We start from the raw sequence: 22019 nt of genomic DNA, 5'->3' as shown, positions 1-22019 counted from the left end.
AGGTATGAGTAACAGAATTGAGACATGGGAGTATGTTGAAGGGTGGAATCTGAGCACTCTCAGGAACAGCACTGTGGAATGAATAGATAGTTAAGGTTGTTGGTACCTCCGCTATTAAGAGCTAAATTTTATACTGCCAGATCCCAGATGTTCAGGAAAGTATAAAATGAATATATATTATATTTACCGAGTAATAAGTAGGTGGGAGTGATTAAAAGAAAATCTAATCAAGGGGGTTCAGGGAACTTCACAATGTAAGATCATTTCAACCACAATATGAGATCATGATGCAAACCTTTCCCTCCTTCCCCCACCCCATATTTTTACATCTTCAGCTGTATTGTATTTAATCAGATAAATTACTTGTTTCAAGGGAATCTGCAATTGCTTTGCCAGGTAGCAGTCTATTCCACCTGAAGTGCTCCAACCACAAAGAGGGTATTCCTTCTGCTAAGTTTAGCTTGTGACTTTCTCTGTCCTTTGGTTCTTCAAACCTGGTTTTGCATAAAATACCTGTTCAGCCACCTTCCTTCATTATTTTTAAATTATATATATATCCCCTAATTTTTTTTGAATGGAGCAGATTTAACTTCCTCAGTGCCTCATTACATAAATGAGGAAAATCTCAACAATGGATTTGCCAGTTGTACACTATATTATGATTGAGCATGGCAGCGTCCTTAAACATTTCACTGCTCACCTCTGCCTGTTTCCTCTCTCGCTTCGGCCCCTAAGTTTTTTTTTCATTTTCTCTCCTAAAAGTGCGAGTCATGAAGGGGTACAGTTTCATAGGCGCTCGCAGAGTCTGATTCCATTCTTCGTGAATAAGTTGAGATAATGTTGACAGGCTATTTATCCACTCGGCGTTGTGGACTTTCCGGCAAAGCTCTTTGGATAGTTATCAGGAGTGTGAAGCCTAGCTATTGAATAATGTTGAGTCCTGTGTGTTTAGTGGGCAGGATTAGGAACTGTTTGGATGCTTGTAGCTAGAAGGTAGTTATTGATGGTGGTGGTTCTGTGTGGCGACCAGTAACTAGTGGAGTCCCGTCTGGATCGGTTTTGGGATCTTTGCTCTTCATCTTTATCAGTGATCTGGATGAAAGCTTTGAGGGAACTGTCCACAAGTTCATGGATGATACAATGGTATATGCGGGTGCAGTGAATTTGATTGAGGTCTTTAAGGTAATGAAAGGATTAGATTTGGTCCACATGGATGGGTAATTTGAGCTAAGATGGGTAGGGAGAGCCATTTTGTTAGAAACGTAAGCAGAGAACTAGGTTAGACGTTGGGCGATACTTCTTTTCACAGAGAATCGTTGACTTCTGAAACAAGTTTTCAGCACGTGCACTGAGTGCACATTTGTAAGGATTCAAAAGGACAGGTTCCTGAGCATGGTCAGTATAACTGCACATAGGAGGTAGGTGGGTACTGTTGGGACGCGTGTCTCCAACTCACGGTGGTCTCCAGTAACTTGTTTGATCCCATATTGGCCGAAGGTTTTTTCTCTGTTTTTCTGCCTCTCCCGGACCCGGGGGCTTGCTGTTGGTGGGTGGGCGGGGGGTGCGCAGAAGTTTCGCCATGACAATAGACAGGCTCAGCTGGTCTTTACCTGTCCTTTTCATGTATGTTCATATGTGATATCCCCCCCTCGCCTAGCCTGGTGACAGAAGCTAATTGTAACCCTCCCCCCACTGCAGACAAAACTGATATCAGCTAACTCAGCACAGCCCAGCAATTGACACCGTGCATTGCACTTACCCACCGAGTCATTGCGGGAAGTCTAGAGTTGCCTGTTTCACTGCAGCAGGTTCTATGTTGATGCTTAAGGTTTGTTCAAAACTCCGATATCTGAGGTGGATAGTGCAATGTGGGTGTGTTGGGAGTCTCTACACAGTAACCCAATCTGTGGGAGTAGAATTAAACCCAGAAGTGGAGAAATGTATATGCCAACTGAACCCAAGACTTATGGTGTTGGTTTTTCATTCCTTTTCCTTTCTGTTACTTTATGATAATATGAGAATTTTTTTTATCAACTGCAGTGGAATTTCTGCAAAATGAAGAGAAGATGTGTTCTTTAGGTTAGTTGAATTACCAAATGGTTTCTCTTATTTTTGCTTTGTAACTTCTATCGCTGGATACTAATGCTGTTTCTGAGATTTAACCAGATACCACTAGAGGGCACATGTGCACTTTGGAAATATTCAGGTTTGTGTGAATCAGACTGTTCCAAACTCCAGCAGTGAACTCTTTGAGCTTGTTTGAGCAAGTTTTGTCCCTTTGTTTCCTCCATCGATTCTTCCCTTTCCAGAAAGCACTGACACCTTGTTTGGTGGATGCAGTTCACTGGGCACGGGGCACACTTTGTACCTTGCTCAAGCGATCGTTCTTCACACGTGAGCCCTGATGGTGGGCGTGGGCAGGCTATTCTGCTGCAACGACAACTATTTGGATTTATATAGCGCCTTTAATGTAATAAAACATCCCAGAGCACTTCACAGGAGCGATTATCAAACAAAATTTGGCACGTAGCCACATAAGCAGACATTAGGACAGGTGACCAAAAGCCTGGTCAAAGAGGTAGGTTTTAAGGAGTGTCTTAAAGGAGGAGAGAAAGGTTTAGGGAGGGAATTCCAGAGCTTAGGGCCTAGGCAGTTGAAGTCACAGCCACCAGTGGTGGAGTGATTAAAATCGGGGATGCCCAACAGGCCAGAATTGGAGGAGTGCAGAGATCTCAGAGGGTTATAGGGCTGGAGGAGGTTACAGAGCTAGGGAGGGGTGAGGCCATGGAGGGATTTGAAAACAAGGATGGGAATTTTAAAATCGAGACGTTGCTGGACTGGGAGCCAATGTAGGTCAGCGAGCACAGGGGTGATGGGTAAACAGGATTTGGTGTGAGTTAGGATACGGGCAGCAGAGTTTTGGATAAGCTCAAGTTTAAGGAGGGTGGGAGGCTGGCCAGGAGAGTATTGGAATAGTTGATTGTAGAGGTAACAAAGGCATGGATGAGGGTTTCAGCAGCTGATGAGCTGAGGCTGGGGTGGAGACGGTCGATGTTACGGAGGTGGAAATAGACAATCTTGGTGATGGAGAGGATACAGGATCGGAAGCTTAGCTCAGGGTCAAATAAGATACCAAGGTTGCGAACGGTCTGGTTCAGCCTCAGGTACTGGCCAGTGAGGGGGGTGGAGTCGGAGGCTAGGGAATGGAATTTGTGGTGAGGACTGAACATAATGGCATCGGTCTTCCCAATATTTAGTTGGAGGAAATTTCTTCTCATCCAATACCGGATGTCTGACAAGCAGCGTGACAGAAAGGCAGTGGAGGGGTCGAGACAGGTGGTGGTGAGTTAGAGCTGGGTGTCGTCAAGTGTACATGTGGAAACTGACATGTTTTCAGATGATGTTGAGGGGCAGCATGTAGATGAGAAATAGGAGGGAGCTAAGGATAGATCCTTGGGGGACTCCAGAGGTAACGGAGCAGGAAGAGAAGCCATTGCAGGTGATTCTCTGGCTAGGACTGGATAGATAAGAATGGAACCAGGCGAGGGCAGTCCCACCCAGCTGGACGATGGAGGAGAGATGTTGGAGGAGGATGGTGTGGTCAACCGTGTCAAAGGTTGCAGACAGGTTGAGAAGGATGAGGAGGGATAGTTTACCACAGCCACAGTCACATAGGATGTCATTTGTGACTTTGATAAAGGTTGTATCAGTGCTTTAGCAAGGGCGGAAACCTGATTGTCGGGGTTCAAACATGGAGTTGTGGGAAAGAAAGGCACGGATTTGGGAGACGACAATGCAGGAGTATGATGCATCCTCACCCGGCAGACACCTGGACAAAATTCCAGCAGTGATCAGGAGGGGACCCCCGGCAGACTTTCATCTCCCTAATCCAGGAACGCCTAGGCCAGTGGGGTGTGCTCCTCCTGCCCTGTCTGAGATCAGCTAACTGCACAAAGACCCAGAATCTAACCTATGCGATTCAGCTATTCATCAGATAAGCTCACCGAGCCCCAAATTTACTGTTTTTAATCTTTGGTGCCCCAGCAAATCTACTAAAACAATCGACAGTTTTCTTTTTTCTTCATTCTCGGGGTGTGGGCATTGCTGGTAGGGCTGGCGTTTATTTCTCATCCCTCGTTGCCATGTGATGGTGGTGGTGAGGTTTGCTATAACTGATTGGCTTGCTAAGTCATTTCAGAGAACAGTTAAGAATCAACCACATTGGTGTGCGACTGGATTCACATATAGGCCAGGCCAGACAACGATGGCAGGTTTCCTTCCCTAAAGGATATTAATGAACCAGTTGGGTTTTTATGGCAATCCTTTTACTGATACCAGCTTGTTTTAAATTTCCAGATTTTTTTTTAAACTGAATTCAAATTCTCAAACTGCGATGGTGGGATTTGAACACGCATTCTCTGGATTATCAGTCCAGGCCTCTGGATTACGAGATGAATAACATAATCACTACAGTACCGTACCCTGGGCTACATTTCGATTCCTTACTTGGCTGAGTTCCTGATCCCAACCACATCATTGTTATGAGGGAGGCAGAACCATAGTGAGGTTTGACCCCAGGCCTCTCCGGGAGGTAGATTCAGAGCAGTATTGGTGAGACCTAGGAATAGATTGCCTATCCCAGCTGTCTTCTGGGCAGCGCCTGGCCTCGGGAGATCAGTTCTTTCAATGTGCACGTTTGTTTTAACAAAACGTAAGTTTGTATTAACAAAAAATGCAACATGAAGTATCCTGTTTTAGCCGATATGTTTGCTGCAGCACAAAGTTAAAGTGTGTGGTAAACACGGTGGTGTGGCTACAGAGATTTTGGAATTTATCCCACCAGAAACTACCCGTCAATGTGATAACGCCCCATTATACCTGATCTTTTTATTCATTTCTTATTACTCATTCGAGGAGTAGATATTATTCTGGAGTAACAGGGCTTTTTTTACATTTATCTTTTCTATGTGCAGTAATAGGACTGTTTTAGGGTTTTATAGGTTTCCAGTGTGACACTTACATTGGCTAGTCTCCAGTATAGAATAGAATCATAGAAGTTACAACATGGAAACAGGCCCTTCGGCCCAACATGTCCATGTCGCCCAATTTATACCACTAAGCTAGTCCCAATTGCCTGCACTTGGCCCATATCCCTCTAAACCCATCTTACCCATGTAACTGTCCAAATGCTTTTTAAAAGACAAAATTGTACCCGCCTCTACTACTGCCTCTGGCAGCTCGTTCCAGACACTCACCACCCTTTGAGTGAAAAAATTGCCCCTCTGGACCCTTTTGTATCTCTCCCCTCTCACCTTAAATCTATGTCCTCTCGTTATAGACTCCCCTACCTTTGGGAAAAGATTTTGACTATCTACCTTATCTATGCCCCTCATTATTTTATAGACTTCTATAAGATCACCCCTAAACCTCCTACTCTCCAGGGAAAAAAGTCTCAGTCTATCCAACCACACTCTATAGTCAAACCATCAAGTCCCGGTAGCATCCTAGTAAATCTTTTCTGCACTCTTTCTAGTTTAATAATATCCTTTCTATAATAGGGTGACCAGAACTGTACACAGTATTCCAAGTGTGGCCTTACTAATGTCTTGTACAACTTCAACAAGACATCCCAACTCCTGTATTCAATGTTCTGACCAATGAAACCAAGCATGCTGAATGCCTTCTTCACCACCCTATCCACCTGTGACTCCACTTTCAAGGAGCTATGAACCTGTACTCCTAGATCTCTTTGTTCTATAACTCTCCCCAACGCCCTACCATCAACGGAGTAGGTCCTGGCCCGATTCGATCTACCAAAATGCATCACCTCACATTTATCTAAATTAAACTTCATCGGCCCACTGGCCCAATTTATCAAGGTCCCATTGCAATCCTAGATAACCTTCTTCACTGTCCACAATGCCACCAATCTTGGTGTCATCTGCAAACTTACTAACCATGCCTCCTAAATTCTCATCCAAATCATTAATATAAATAACAAATAACAGCGGACCCAGCACCGATCCCTATATACTGTAGGTGCAGTCATATCACTGTTTACATCGGTGAGAAACTGTGTACTTGGCAGAAAATTAGTTACCAGACACTTGTGTAAGCAGCAGGGTTAACCTGGAGAGGCCCAGATAGTACATTAACTGCAAATTATAAGGAAGTCTTTTACTGGCACGTCAGTACCTAGAGTAGAGACTTTGGAGTCAAGCAGTTTCGTCCCTGGCTTTTGACGTATTACAGATGGTCTGCCTGGTAGGATCTTTACACTGGTTACTGTGGAGCATGAGACATGTGATCTGGTTCAATCAGCAGCAAGTGCCTGGCTGTGCTATTCGGGGAAGGCTGAAGAATAATCGAGGCACTTTGCAGCAGGGAGAACAGAAAGAGCCCTGGGTTGAGGGGTGGAAGGGGTTTATTCCTGTATCTCCTAATAGTTGACTGGGGATGTGATGCTCTTTTAGTAAAGGCCGACTGGAAGAAGGTGCACGGCACGCAGAGAAGCTGAGAGGGGCTAGTGAACAGGGAGGAAAAGTCTTAGAGTTACAAGGCAGCACGACCTTGTTCTCTTTCCGGACCTATAGGTGTGAATAGGGACATTGTGCTGACTGTTATTTTCTAAAGCACAAGGAATGGCTTACTTGTAGCAGGTTGTCGATTAAACCAGTGCCTTTTTGACTCTTGAAATCATGCGATACTAATGGCCACCTTTTAAACTGCTGTACTCATCAATATCTCTTCAGACTTCCTGCTATCATAAAGGCAGGCTTTTACTGAGTTTATTTCCACAGTTCTACTGCATGCAGCAGCCACCTGCCTCCTGACTGTATCTCAGTGAACAGCTCTGCACCACGGCGCTGTTCACTGCTGCCTTGGCAGGACTTCATAAAATAAAATTAAGCTGTTGTTTCATGTTAAGCAACTTAAAACCCCCATCCCAGTCAGAAGCACTCGGTGGCTTAGGTAAGGATAACTGACTCGGGGCTGCATCACGACCTCCCTGTTTAGGCTTGAGAGTTTATGTCTCTGCCCTATTTCTCAGTCTGTGATGAAGTCTCGACATGTATACTCTGTAAAGCCCCACTGTTTGTGAGGCTAGCTGTGGAGTGTCGTTGGCAGCAGCTTCGGGGCACTGATGTACTGTGCCACCATCTTGTCACTCTGCAACCTAACTAATAGCGTCAATTCACCCAGGGTGAACTGGAGGGCTTCACTAATTAAAACGCTGCCCTTTTGCCTCATAGGCCTGGGCTTGAATCCAGTCCATGCCGATCTCCTCTCTGCTTGCTCCAAGGGTGGTTTTGTGTGTGAGTTGAATTTAGGGGACAATGTCACAGTGGTATAAATTTGAGAAGAAAGGGGAGTGGGATGTCTCTTGATATTTTGTTCGCCTGATGCTTTCCCAATAAATGTTCCATCATTTCTTTAATGTGTACGGAGAAAATAGTGAACAATTTTACAACACCAAGTTATAGTCCAGCAATTTTATTTTAAATTCACAATATAAAATAAAATTGCTGGACTATAACTTGGTGTTGTAAAATTGTTTACAATTGTCAACCCCAGTCCATCACCGGCATCTCCACATCGAGAAAATAGTGCACAGAGCAATTGACAGGTCTCAGACACACCACTCAAACAAATACACATTAACGCCAGTATTCGCTATGCAGGTGCAATATCCAGTGGAAGTGCACTACAATAGGAAGAACACCAGTTGGTGTCTTCAGTAGTGAATGAGTTAATCAGTAGGTTTGTCCGCATGATAGCAGTCACTGTGCTCCAGAATTAATTCATTGCGTGAAGTCCTTTGAGACATTTCAGTGACGTGATAAGGTGAGATGTAAATACAAGACTGCTAGCTAAGGCAGTTAATTACTAACCAAGGCTATCTGAGTAGTCAAAACAGAAAGTTACTGACGTGTAGACTTAGAATCTGTAACCTGGCCCTTGTGCCCGTGGGTCTTTTTCCCAATTAAAACGCCACCCAGGGCAGCTGAGCAGCACATTTGCAAGAGATTACGATAATAAAAGTAAAATAAATTATGCAGAGGATTCTACTATTTGACACTGTCAAACTTTGCCCGTCTTCAGGGGACATGGTGCTCGATATCGAGCAGAATTGCATTTAAACGCATCTCACGTTGTAGACAGCGAAACATTTACTCATGGGGCTGCTCATTCAGGCAGACTGATGCAAGCCACTGTTGTATCTCGAGATCGTCTGGTTTATGTTTCTTGTAGTGTGCTTGTGACTATATATCAGTTGGGTTAAGATTAATGCTTTGTGCTGGAGGAGACTGAACCGCCCTATTGGGTTCATTTAATGTGTCCATGGGAAGTGTTTTGCAATGAACTAAATCTTCCTGGTTTTATTCTCCTCTGTGGAAAAGTGTCATACATTGGCACTTGTTTACAGGAGAGAGAAGTCTGTGCGCTGACTCCCTGCCGTTGCATTTTCATGGGTAGGCGATTCTGCTGCCAGGGTAAGGGAGCTGGTTTTACTAATGTAAACTTGGGAAGCGACCGCATAAACACGTTTCTGCTGTGATCTGAACTTAACAAACGGCAAAAGAACTGGGCGGAAGGGGGGCGGGGTTAGGGGGATGAGGAGATTTTCTTTTACACAGCAAGTTATTATGATCTGGAATACTCTGCCTGAAAGGGTGGTGGAAGCAGATTCAATAGTAACTTTCAAAAGGGAATTGGATAAATACTTGAAAAGGAAAAAAATGCAGGGTTATGAGGAAAGAACAGGGAGAGTGGGACTAATTGGATCGCTCTTTCAAAGAGCTGGCACAGGCACGATGGGCTGAATGGCCTCCTGCGCTGTATGATTGTATGTAGAATTGTCTTTAAAGGGGCAGTGTCTTTATCACCAGGGAGGAACGGCAACTGCGCATCATTTTTAATGTGACATTGTTGCCGTCATGCATCCTGGTCATTTCAATATGTTTGGCAAACAAAAAGAATGCTGCCGTTCCTTTAACAGATCCTCAGAGTTACTTTCTTGGAAACTACATTGTGCTTTAAAAAAAACAATTTTTTTTCCAATTCGCGGTTGTGCTGCCATATTGACGAACGATCGGCGAAAATAAAACATTTGGGAACTGAAGATGAAATGTAAATTGTATTAAGAGTTGTGCAAATTCTGGGACTCTACTGTAGCACTCCAGAGACCCTTTTCATTCAGGGAGGTGATTTGTATTCAAGCTGGTGGGGTGGAGAAGGTCAGGCTATTGTGGGATAATATATACTGGGAGGAGATTGAAACCTACACTCTGCTAACCCACATACAGTGATTATACTGCAGTATTTTTCATGCAATCTTCCAAGTCAAACATCTTCATAATTGATTAGACCCTCTCTCCCATGCTATTAATCTTCCTGACATGACCGGTAAAGCATGCAACCTTTCATTGTATTTCAGCCACTCTCTCCATCTCCTCCAGGCCATTTCTTTTATTACGGTTTACACCCCATTGTTACTCGTGCAACCAATTTTCCAATTGAACAGGGCCCCTTAAACTCTTCCGTTCTGTTTTTATGAAATCCTTTTACTAACTCCCACTATTAAGTTGAACCAAATGCCCAGTGTGGAATAGATTTTCCAGTTAGATGCTTAGAAAGGATCCAAGCTGTGTGAAGTGGACAGACTAACAATGTAGTAACTAGAAGGCCCATGCAGTTTTAATGTTCCAACCCTAGATGTCAGTAATGCATTTAGTAAGAAGTGGATCACACTAAATTTATAAATCATGCTGAAGGCAACTAGACATGGAATATCATTATTGCAAAATATTTTTCTTCACTTCAGGCCCTTGAATCTAAGACTGTTTAAATTCATTGTGCAATACAGATATATACCATTAACTATTTAAGTGCCTTGCCAAACTAAAAGGCTGTTTCTTGAGGTAAAGAGCCTTTTAGTTTTTTTAATTTACCTTTACAGCCGGAAAATAAATGAACATCATTCACAATGCTTTGAAAAGTAAACTGTTGGTGAAACCGGTAAAGTCGGTTCTCAGCCATGGAACCAGGAAGCAGGAATGGCAAAGGTAAGAAGGGAGTATTGAGTCACTAGTGCCCACGGCTTCATTCAGTAATTCATTCGTTGGAGAACCTACTGCTCCATTAATTTATTAGAATCTAGGTGTATCTGCTTATCAATTCGTTAATACCCACTGTTCCATTAATCTATTGGTTTGTTGGTGCACCCATTGTGCTGTAAATTTTTTAGTTAACAGATGCCCACTGCTCTATTAATTTAGTAATGTGTCTCTTAATGATCAGTTGGTGTGCCTGCTGCCCTATGATTGTATCAGTTCATTTACCACTGCTCGATTAATTTATTGATTTGCTCGTGTGCCCACTGTGACATAGGAACAGGAATATGCCATTTAGCCCCTCGAGCCTGTTCCGCCGTTCAATGAGATCATGGCTGATCTGTGACCTAGCTCCATGTACCCGCCTTAGCCCCATGTCCCTTAATAACTTTGGTTCACAAAAATCTATCAATCTCCTATTTAAAATGAACAATTCAGCTAGCATCAACAGCCATTTGTGGAAGAGAGTTCCAAACTTCTACCACCTTTTGCGTGTAGAAGTGTTTCCTAACTTCACTCCTGAAAATCCTGGCTCTAATTTTTAGGCTATGTCCCCTTGTCCTAGACCGCCCCCCCACCCAGCCAGTGGAAATAGTTTGTCTCTATCTACCCCACCAATTCCCCATAATAACTTGAAAACTTCGATCAAATCACCCGTTAATCTTCTATATTCCAGGGAATACAACCCTAGTTTGTGTAATCTTTCCTCGTAATTTAACACTTGGAGTCCAGGTATCATTCTAGTAAATGTACGCTGCACTCCTTCCAAGGCCAATGTATCCTTCCTAAGGTGCGGTGCCCAGAACTGAACACATTACTCCAGGTGTGATCTAACCAGGGCTTTGTATAACTGGAGCATAACTTCTACCCCCTCATATTCTAGTCCTCTAAATATAAAGGCCAGCATTCCATTAGCTTTTTTGATTATTTTCTGTACCTGTCCATGATATTTTAGTGATCAATGCGCATTAGAATTTATTAATTCACTGGTGCCCACTGCTCTCTCAATTTATTCATTCACTGGTGTCCACTACTGTCTCAATTTATTAATTCACTGGTGTCCACTACTGTCTCAATTTATTAATTCACTGGTATCCACTACTGCCTCAATTTATTAATTCACTGGTGTCCACTATTGCCTCAATTTATTAATTCACTGGTGTCCACTACTGCCTCAATTTATTAATTCACTGGTGTCCACTACTGCCTCAATTTATTAATTCACTGGTGTCCACTACTGTCTCAATTTATTAATTCACTGGTGTCCACTACTGTCTCAATTTATTAATTCACTGGTGTCCACTGCTCTCTCAATTTATTAATTCACTGGTGTCCACTACTGTCTCAATTTATTCATTCACTGGTGTCCACTGCTCCCTCAATTTGTTAATTCACTGGTGTCCACTGCTCTCTCAATTTATTAATTCACTGGTGTCCACTGCTCTCAATTTATTAATTCACTGGTGTCTACTACTGCCTCAATTTATTAATTCACTGGTGTCCACTACTGCCTCAATTTATTAATTCACTGCTGTCTACTACTGTCTCAATTTATTAATTAGCTGGTGCTGCTGTTTCATTAATTCATTGGTTCTTTGCTGCCTACTCAGCTGTGCTGCAATGTTCCTCGGTATTTTTGATTGTCATTAAATTGTGATGCATGTGGTAGGTGTTAGTTTCTGTTGGTTCAGTTTTCCTTTTACCGCTGTAGATGTCATAGAAAAATACAATTACACATTTTACATTCGATTACATTTTCATCTCCATGTTATTGTGACAGTTTCTGTTGTCCTCTGTTTTACGTCTTCATATTCTGAGAATTTCAAGATAAAACTCTTTAACACTATACAGAATCTTGACTCCCCATGTACAATACCATGGGTCATTAACCAGTATGTATGTGTATATACACGCAGCATATACACTCTCCCATGGTGATGCACACGGGGAGTCATGATCAAGTGTAGACTTCATGTGAAGGGTTAAAGGGCAGAGGGTTAATTGGACCAGGTTTTGCAGACATAATTTAGACCCCGTTTTAAAATTGCACAATCTGTCCTTATTTTTATATAATACTTTGAGTTTATATATTATTAGTAATAGTCAAATAGTAAAGCTTGTGGGAATTGGGGAGGTAGAGAAGTAGATTTGGTTGGAACATAGGGGTTTCTCTGCATTACATTATTGAGGGGCTGGGAGATGCAAATCTGGGGCATTGTAACGCCGTCACTGATGGAATTACACCATGCCAAGTTTACATAGGCAGTTTCCATTAAAATGAGGACATAAGAATTTAGACAGGAAGTAAGATCAGGAGGGAGGATCTAATGAAAGTTTAAATAACTCAAGCTTCAGCCTCACAATTACATCATCAGAACTCTTTTGATTTAATTACAACCCAAACCCAAATTCAAGAAGTCCTTGGATGTACAACTTAAAAGTGGTTTTATACCAAAAAATCAGGTTGCTTCCTGCTTCCTGTTTCCTTTGCTGGTATTGTTACAGAATGCAAACCCGCAAACACTCTTAGATCTTTCCACTTTTGAAAGGGAACAGGCCTTTGGATGGTCCCTTAATGCCTTTGGAGACTGCAATTCTTTTGGAATCACTGAATAAGTATAGTAGTGTAGTGTACAAACTGTGCGTATAAGACTCAAAACTCAAATCTGCTAGATGGCTTTTGACCTCCAGCTCCTTTTCAAAAGGCAGATTCACTCTCCCAGAATGATTAAATTCAGCACAATTCCTTTCAAAACGTTCCACAGATGGTTCAGCTTGAGAGGAAAAGACTGTGAAATTGTGGTCAATACAATCTATGTATTCAGTGAATTTTCCACATTAAAATCATTTACGATAAAGTGATGAAAGTTGTTTTATGGTGACAGGAGAAGTACTTCACTATAGATCGTGATATCCTAACAGTCTTGCTTTACTTGCATCACCTATTTAACAGTAACTACAAACCTAATTGTATTGGTGTCCATTCAGTGCCCAGTCCAGCTTTCCATCCCCCAGCAGATAAAAAATCCACCCTTGTGTAAATTCATGGACGATCAAACCATTTGTTGATCCTCACAGTTGGAGCATGATGATGTTCTCCATAAATTTATGACGGCTCCTGTTGAGCCTTTGTCATCTCGTGACCTTAAATTATGCTCGAGAGCTGTGCCCTAACTTTAGTCAGCTTCAGGCTCTTGTGGTACAGATGCTGTATTCTATTTAGCGCTCATTTCAGACTGTTCTTAAATCTTCACCTGAAGTTTTTACCTAAAGTTCCCACATCCAACATTGAAAGAGGCACTTTGGATTCTGTTTTTAAAGCAGCTTTATGGAGTAGTTTTCAAAGCATTACTAAACACCATGCCTGAACTTACTTTCCAAAGAAGGTATTCATTTAGAAAGACCAGGCCTTTTCATCAAATCATAGATATCGCAGCCCCATTTTTGGCACGACAATAGCCTAATTCTAAAATGTTTGGACTAATGAGGAAGAAAAGAGTTATTTTCGGTAGAGTCTGCCATTTCTTTATCCTGCACACATCTTGCTTCCACCCTCTGTCCTTGCTGTTTCTAATTCTGATTTGCAGTGCTTTGGACCTTATTTAATTTTGGTGAAAATGTTTGTCTCCTCAGCTGTGTGAACCACAGCTTATAATGCAGGTGGTCTCTGGGTGAAAAAATGGGCTATAATTTGCTGTGGCAGGGAATCTAATGGCCTCAGCCATTGGTTAGACTTGCCCTTGCACATTTAAGTTTTTAACATTTTTTACGTGGCAAGTTGCTGAAAGTGTGAGCTGATAATGTCGCAGCGAGGGAAACAGGGCATCTGGGACCTGAGTGAACAGGGCAAGCAACTGGGTATCTCCTTAACCAATCAGATTGAAGGATTGTGCAATTAACAGCGCAAGCACTGAGAAGGAAGTATAAATTAGAGAGGGTGAATTCAATATCAAATCAGGTACAGAAAGAGAAATAAAGAGAGGGACAGAAAGATTGGGTTAAGAGAGAGAAATAGAGATAGAAAGGAAAAGTAAAATATTACATTTTAAAAATCTCCAACAACAATTAAAACCTGAAGGAATGAGACTCCACACTTGTAATATTAATTTTCAGTGCCAGAGAGATTGATTGGCAGTAATTTACACTTATCCCTTCGTTAAAAGGGTACTTAGACTGAAATGGACAAGACCTAACTTTCTGTGGTGAGTTTAGTTTGTATCTACCGTGCAAATGCAGCAACTTCATGACATTCAGTGCATGTCAATGGTGAGCCAATTGTAAACAATTTTACAACACCAAGTTATAGTCCAGCAATTTTATTTTAAAATTGCCTGAGGAAGGAGAAAATCTCCGAAAGCTTGTGAATTTAAAATAAAATTGCTGGACTATAACTTGGTGTTGTAAAATTGTTTACAATTGTCAACCCCAGTCCATCACCGGCATCTCCACATAATGGTGAGCCAGGCAGTGAGATGCCGTTTTTGCAAAGCTAACGGCAGAGCGGTGCAACTCGGACAGCAACTTTTGGACTTCTGTGTTTAACTGCGCTTCTGCTCCTTGCCTGAAGTTGCTGTACCATTTACGCCTGAATAATGCCAAGCACCATTAGCCTCCCCGTTATTTTGACAAATTATGGCCCAATTAAAATGGGTCTATGGATGGGGCTTTAATGCATTTTGGGAGGAGGAGGAGGATTACATGACTCCTGAGAGAATAAATCTCATGAAAGGTTACCGCCCCAGTGAAATTTCCCCTGATGGCCAGGAGTCTGGCCCAAAGTATATGGAAGGTGAACTACATTATGGATCAGGATAAATGAATGGATGAATGCTGTTCGATTAGCTTCATTGAAAAGATGGATGATTGTCTGGTTACGAATGGGATTTAAGATTATAGCCGGGATAAGTATAGAGGTGAATAATCACATATGAAACAGAATGCTACGGTCCCTGAGCTGCTGGAACTGTGGAAATGGCATTTGAGGAATGTATCCAGTCAAAGTTTAACAATGTGGATCGACTGAACTTTTGGTTTCACAACGTTGTGTGTGTGGAGTGGGGGGTGGGGAGTGGGGGTAGGGGGGTGGGTGGGTGGGTGGGTGGGTGGGTGGGGAGAGAGGAGCTGGTAGTCATAATTTCACTGAGCTCCACTGTGTTGGGAGTTATTACTGCTGGTTAACAGAGGCAGCGTTTGCTTTGCGGGGGCCCCTTACAAAGATCCGATTTGAGGCCCCCACATTTTACGAGACAATGATACCAAATACCACCTACTTAATCTGGTGTCAAATCTGGACACGTATGATCACAAAAAAACATGTTCACAATAGGTAACACAAAAATAGTGAACACAATTTTCAGGGACTAGCTATTACCATTGCATAGGTCTCCTTTCACTGGATCTGTTCAGAGCCCCTGACTGACTGGGGGCCTTGTGCAATTTCATGGTCCTAATACCGCCCCTGCTGGTTAATCTCCACGCCCCCCCCCAACTCCCAACCCCCACCAGCCCAGGAGGTCACATAAGTCAGGCAGTGTACATTATAGACCCAGATTCTGCTGGGGGGGGAGATCGCGGGATTAAATGATTTTTTTTCTACTTTCTATGAGTAATCGTATGTTACAGTCTTAGTACTGAGGCCTGCAGTATTGTTAAAGAACTGTTTTGTTATGGTTTGCCTTACTTTGTGCTGAGGGTGTCTCAGAGACAGCAGCCTGATCACATTGGTGGTTTTTCTTTGACTTGCACTTAACTGATTAACGAAACGATAATCGTACTGGTAACTGTGTAGCACCCTTTGAACCACCCCCAAGTCCTTCATGAAATCCATTAATTTTTAAGTTTATAGACTATTCTGATAGATACAAACGACGCATGATTTGGTGGAATGTGTCTGAATAGTGGGGACTTTGGCCAATTTGGATGTGTAGCTTGACAGAAGTGATGCGCCAGATTTTAGTATAAAACCGACCAAGGGTGAACTTAATGCCTGTGCTCCCAGTAAAGATTCTCAGTACCACACAGTGATTGACACTTCAGCCTGATTGGACTACATCGATATCATGTACACACCACAGTGGCGATCAGAACTCATGCACGAGAGAGGGAACTGAACTTCCTCTGAGCTGTTAGCAGTAGCTTGCTGGACTCCCACTTCAAAAGGTGCCTGATTTACAGCTTTGGGATAAATCAGCTGATAAGTAATGTCCCCAGAAAAAAACTCCATTTATATTCCCCGTGAAACCCTTGGGAGGTGTGTCAGACCACCACTGTATGGCTCCATGGCAGTGGTGGTTTGGAAATTTCATCCCACATATTGCTGAATTCCCTGTTGCAGTGAGGAATCATCACTGGTTCACTCTGGTACCCTTCACTACACGTGGTTCACAGTGTATTTAGCACAGGCCTGGGAATGGGGCTCCTTTCATTTCTACTCGGGGAGACTTCCTGTTTGAAAGGAGTCCCAATACACATTTTTGACATTTAATAAGTAATAAAATCTAGAAGAAAGGGCATGTTTCTCTGTGCTTGGATAATAGCAGCTTCTGGCTTGATGTATTTATGATTGTTTCTCTTCCTAACGCTGTCAATTCAGTGTCTCTGCACTAAATAGCCACTTGCATTGAATGAGCCAGTTAACTCAATCCAGCTGCTGAGAGGCATATGAAGTACCCCCTTGCTCCTTGTAAAACTGCAGCACGTTAACTATACTGACAGCAGTGTATGGAAACCCTCCAGTCCACCCTCTCCTTCACTGAGCCGTGCACAGATCCTGTTGGAGCAGATGGATATGAACCAATGGCGTAATGCTGTTAACGGGTGATTGGGGATTTGGATAAAAGATCAGCTTGATGTTAGGCAGTGTTTCATATAGCTGGTCCAATTCAAACAATCTGGTGACTCTACCCTCACTGGAGGTAACGCAGTTAATGAAAAACAGTGCACAAGACAGTTTAATCTGAGCGCAGTTACTTTGGGAGAAAAGCACGCCGATCAGCTCACCATCAACATCGATATGCAGCAGCTTCTTCATTCCTGCCTTGTTCAGGTATTTAACTGATCAAGTTGATCAGATATTTTAACGCTGCTGCCAGCATTCTACCCAGTACTTAGACTGGTGTCCCAATCACCCCTGTGCTCACCCACTCTCATGGGTACATATTCCCCCAGTGCACCGACCTACATATCCTCATCCTTGTTTTTTTTCATGTGTTCATGGGATGTGGGTGTCGCTGACGAGGCCAGCATTTATTGCCCATCCCTAATTGCCCTTGAGAAGGTGGTGGTGAGCCGCCTTCTTGAACCGCTGCAGTCCGTGTGGTGAAGGTTCTCCCACAGTGCTGTTAGGAAGGGAGTTCCAGGATTTTGACCCAGCGACAATGAAGGAACGGCGATATATTTCCAAGTCGGGATGGTGTGTGACTTGGAGGGGAACGTGCAGGTGGTGTTGTTCCCATGCGCCTGCTGCCCTTGTCCTTCTAGGTGGTAGACGTCGTGGGTTTGGGAGGTGCTGTCGAAGAAGCCTTGGCGAGTTGCTGCAGTGCATCCTGTGGATGGTACACACTGCAGCCACTGTGCGCCAGTGGTGAAGGGAGTGAATGTTTAGGGTGGTGGATGGGGTGCCAATCAAGTGGGCTGCTTGGTCCTGGATGGTGTCGAGCTCCTTGAGTGTTGTTGGAGCTGCACTCATCCAGGCAAGTGGAGAGTATTCCATCACACTCCTGACTTGTGCCTTGTAGATGGTGGAAAGGCTTTGGGGAGTCAGGAGGTGAGTCACTCGCCGCAGAATACCCAGCCTCTGACCTGCTCTTGTAGCCACAGTATTTATATGGCTGGTCCAGTTAAGTTTCTGGTCAATGGTGACCCCCAGGATGTTGATGGTGGGGGATTCGGCGATGGTAATGTCGTTGAATGTCAAGGGGAGGTGGTTAGACTCTCTCTTGTTGGAGATGGTCATTGCCTGGCACTTATCTGGCGCGAATGTTACTTGCCACTTATGAGCCCAAGCCTGGATGTTGTCCAGGTCTTGCTGCATTGCAGGCTCGGACTGCTTCATTATCTGAGGGGTTGCGAATGGAACTGAACACTGTGCAATCATCAGTGAACAGCCCCATTTCTGACCTTATGATGGAGGGAAGGTCATTGATGAAGCAGCTGAAGATGGTTGGACCAAGGACACTGCCTTGAGGAACTCTTGCAGCAATGTCCTGGGGCTGAGATGATCAGCCTCCAACAACCACTACCATCTTCCTTTGTGCTAGGTATGACTCCAGCCACTGGAGAGTTTTCTCCCTGATTCCCATTGACTTCAATTTTACGAGGGCTCCTTGGTGCCACACTCGGTCAAATGCTGCCTTGATGTCAAGGGCAGTCACTCCTCAGCCTGATTCCTCCCTCCCTCTGCAGTCTTCTCCACTCTTACATCCTAGTGTACACCCTGCTCTTCCCAATCTGCCCACCCACACCCCCCACCCATCGGTCTGCTGCCAGTTGCAGAGCTTTTGGATTCCATCTCCCTACAGTCTGGAACTTATTCTCTAAATCCCTCCATCTTGACAGTTTTCTCCCCATCTTCAAGAACCTCCTGAACATCTCTTTGACCACGCTGTTAGTCACCTCCCGTAACTTTCTCTCCCACTTCTTGCTCGATATCCCACAATCTCCTGTAAAGAGACAGTTACGATGTGAAAGGCCTTATATTACAGCAAGTTCTATTACTGATGTTACAGATGGTTTAATTTACCACCAACAGTGTGTTTGGAATGAACGGATTGCAATGTTAGTACAAGTCTGTACACAAAGCTGAGCTCAACACCTTCCAAAATGCCACGGTACAATTGATGGTAACTGGACAGCCCTTTTGAGTTTTACCTGGAATTCATGAAATGAGCTAAATTCAACTGTATCTGTTGGGACAGTGACTTGTTCCTTGCTGTTTGATGTTCAATAACAGTGGGTCTACCTTGTGAGGATCAGAGATTTCCTGCTGTTTTATTTCAATGAGATAATGTAGTGTCCCAAACTGAACCAGATGTCTCCCCAGGCCCCTGCATTCCCCACAAACTTCCCAGGCCTTTGATATCAATATCCTATCTCCAGCACCCCTGTCTATAAAGGTTGTAAGGAGTGATTAATGGACTTCAGTTTCCTCTACACAAGGATGGGGAGTGGGGGGGGGTGGGGGGAGGAATCTTGTCCCATGAGCCATTCCCGTTGTGAAACAGTGTGAATTCAATCCCTTTTTTTCCCCTGAGGCTCAGAATGTTGATCCAGATTATCTTTTCTCTTTGATGGTAGGGCTTTCATCTTTGGATCAATTGGCTGCTCTGTGTCTGCCATGTCCTAATGCCTGTCTAGCTCCCAGCTGTCCCATGAGGGCAACCACCTGTAGTTGTGTGTAACAAAACTATCTGAAACATTTGACTATCTTGATACACAGATGCCAACTTTTGGATTTTAATTCTTTAGGTCGAACCAAAGAACATTTCCTTAATTCAAACTTCCACTGTTCCACTTCTTTTATGTTTAAAAAAGATTCAGTAGAAAACATACAGAGAACTCACCTGGTGTTTCAAAATGTACTAAATTATGTATCATCTTAGAACACTATAGCAAAAACCTGACATTATTAAGCACTTCGTTATTCTGCCTGTACTGTGGTAATCCTTACAGGTTTAACTTTACCAGGGAACTTTTACACAAGATATGTTTGTATTCACAGTGTTCTCTTTCTATTAGGGTGGAATACAAAAGTTCCCCCTCCCCCCCCATCTCAGGCTTTATATTTTTAACATTGATGGTGAGAATCAGTCTGTTCTCCTAAAACGCCATGCTTCACGCTGTGCTGCTTCCAGTACCTTGCTCCAGTGGTGTGTGAGCCAGGGCACTCAGCAGCGGCAGGCTATTTGATCGTGGGCATCGCAGCCAAGCCCAATCCTCTCCTCCCCTGACAGCCACCTACAGGCACTCTTAGCAGGGATGAGTGGATAATGATCAGGAGCAGGAACCCATGCTGATTTTTCTCACTCACAGCAAGGTGCTGCAGAAACCCTCAGGTTATTTCATGCGGTAAAAAGAGTTTTTTTCTTAGGAAAGAAGATAATTACCACACGTCTGGTGGATGGAAACAGCTTCAGGACTGATAAAGTTCCAAAGGAGCCAGCAAGTAGAGAGAGATGAAAGAATCCTGCTATCTGACGAAATAACATGTTGGTGTACTTGTGCTGTGTGGTGGAGTGCGGGAAGACTGTGGTACAATTCAAGCACACTGCGATCGCCCACCCTCAGCCTGGCTGTGTGGGGGAGGAATTCCTAAATGGAAGGTGAGGCCATCCAGCCCAGCCCCACATACCTCCCTCCAACTAAATACAGAGTGGCCAACGCTGACCTTGGATCAGCATCAAAGTGTACCCTCTGACCTTTCCTCCTCCCCTCTCCTTTGCATCTCTCTCGCAGTAGATCAGGCTAGGATCAGGATAACTGTCCAGAGAATCATATGTAAGGAATCTTACAACACCAGGTTATAGTCCAACAGTTTCATTTGAAAATCACAAGCTTTCGGAGCTTACCTCCTTCGTCAGCTTACCTCCAACCTGGTGTTGTAAGATTCCTTACATTTGTCCACCCCAGTCCATCACCGGCACCTCCACATCATAGAGAATCATACAGGATGGGCTTGAATTCCTAACACTTAGTGCTACATCAACATGCAGTATCATCAGGCCTTTTCGTGTGAATTCACTTCTGAAAGTGACTGGAAATTTTTTTTAAATTACAGAGTTCCCCTTTATTCCAGTATGACCTGCAGCAAAATATCTTTCAACTTTCAAAATATACATCCCATTCTTGATATTCTTTATCAACCAACACCATCAAAACATGATGTGGAGATGCTGGTGATGGACTGGGGTTGACAAATGTAAGGAATCGTACAACACCAGGTTATAGTCCAACTGTTTTATTTGAAAATCACAAGCTTTCGGAGGCTTTCTCCTTCGTCAGGTGAGTGTGGGATTCGGATTCCATGGAAGGTTACCGCATTTATAGACAGAGAACAATACCTGGTGATTACAGATAATCTTTCCAACTGCCTGTTGTCAAGGCAATCAAAGTGTTCAGACAGAGAGATGTTACCTACAGGACCAACGAATATACAAACGGCCAGAACAAAAGACAGAGAGAGAGAAACATCTGAAAGGAAGAGAAAGACTGAAAATGACCCGTTGTATTAAAAACAGATAACTTTTATTCGCTGGTGGGGTTACTTGTAGCGTGACATGAACCCAAGATCCCGGTTGAGGCCGTCCTCATGGGTGCGGAACTTGGCTATCAATTTCTGCTCGACGATTTTGCGTTGTCGTGTGTCTCGAAGGCCGCCTTGGAGAACGCTTACCTGAAGATCGGTGGCTGAATGTCCTTGACTGCTAAAGTGTTCCCCGACTGGGAGGGAACCCTCCTGTCTGGTGATTGTTGCGCGGTGTCCGTTCATCCGTTGTCGCAGTGTCTGCATGGTCTCGCCAATGTACCATGTTCCAGGGCATCCTTTCCTGCAACGTATGAGGTAGACAACGTTGGCCGAGTCACAGGAGTATGAACCATGTACCTGGTGGGTGGTGTCCTCTCGTGTGATGGTGGTATCTGTGTCGACGATCTGGCATTTCTTGCAGAGGTTGCCGTGGCAGGGTTGTGTGGTGTCGTGGACGCTGTTCTCCTGAAAGCTGGGTAATTTGCTGCGAACGATGGTCTGTTTGAGGTTGGGTGGCTGTTTGAAGGCGAGTAGTGGAGGTGTGGGGATGGCCTTAGCGAGGTGTTCGTCGTCATCGATGACATGTTGAAGGCTGCGGAGAACATGGCGTAGTTTCTCCGCTCCGGGGAAGTACTGGACGACAAAGGGTACTCTGTTGGTTG

General features: G+C 43.8%; 1 protein-coding gene across 2 annotated transcripts in view; it reads right to left on the bottom strand.

The window, feature by feature from the left end:
* Positions 1-22019, bottom strand: part of ldlrad3 (low density lipoprotein receptor class A domain containing 3) — a 291752-nt gene that overhangs the window by 56308 nt on the left and 213425 nt on the right. The window lies entirely within an intron of this gene.

This window comes from Heptranchias perlo, chromosome 12, assembly GCF_035084215.1.
Source record: "Heptranchias perlo isolate sHepPer1 chromosome 12, sHepPer1.hap1, whole genome shotgun sequence".
Classification (NCBI taxonomy): Eukaryota; Metazoa; Chordata; class Chondrichthyes; order Hexanchiformes; family Hexanchidae; genus Heptranchias; species Heptranchias perlo.
The sequence above is the reverse complement of the archived record's forward strand: the minus strand, read 5'-3'. Positions and strand labels throughout refer to the sequence as shown.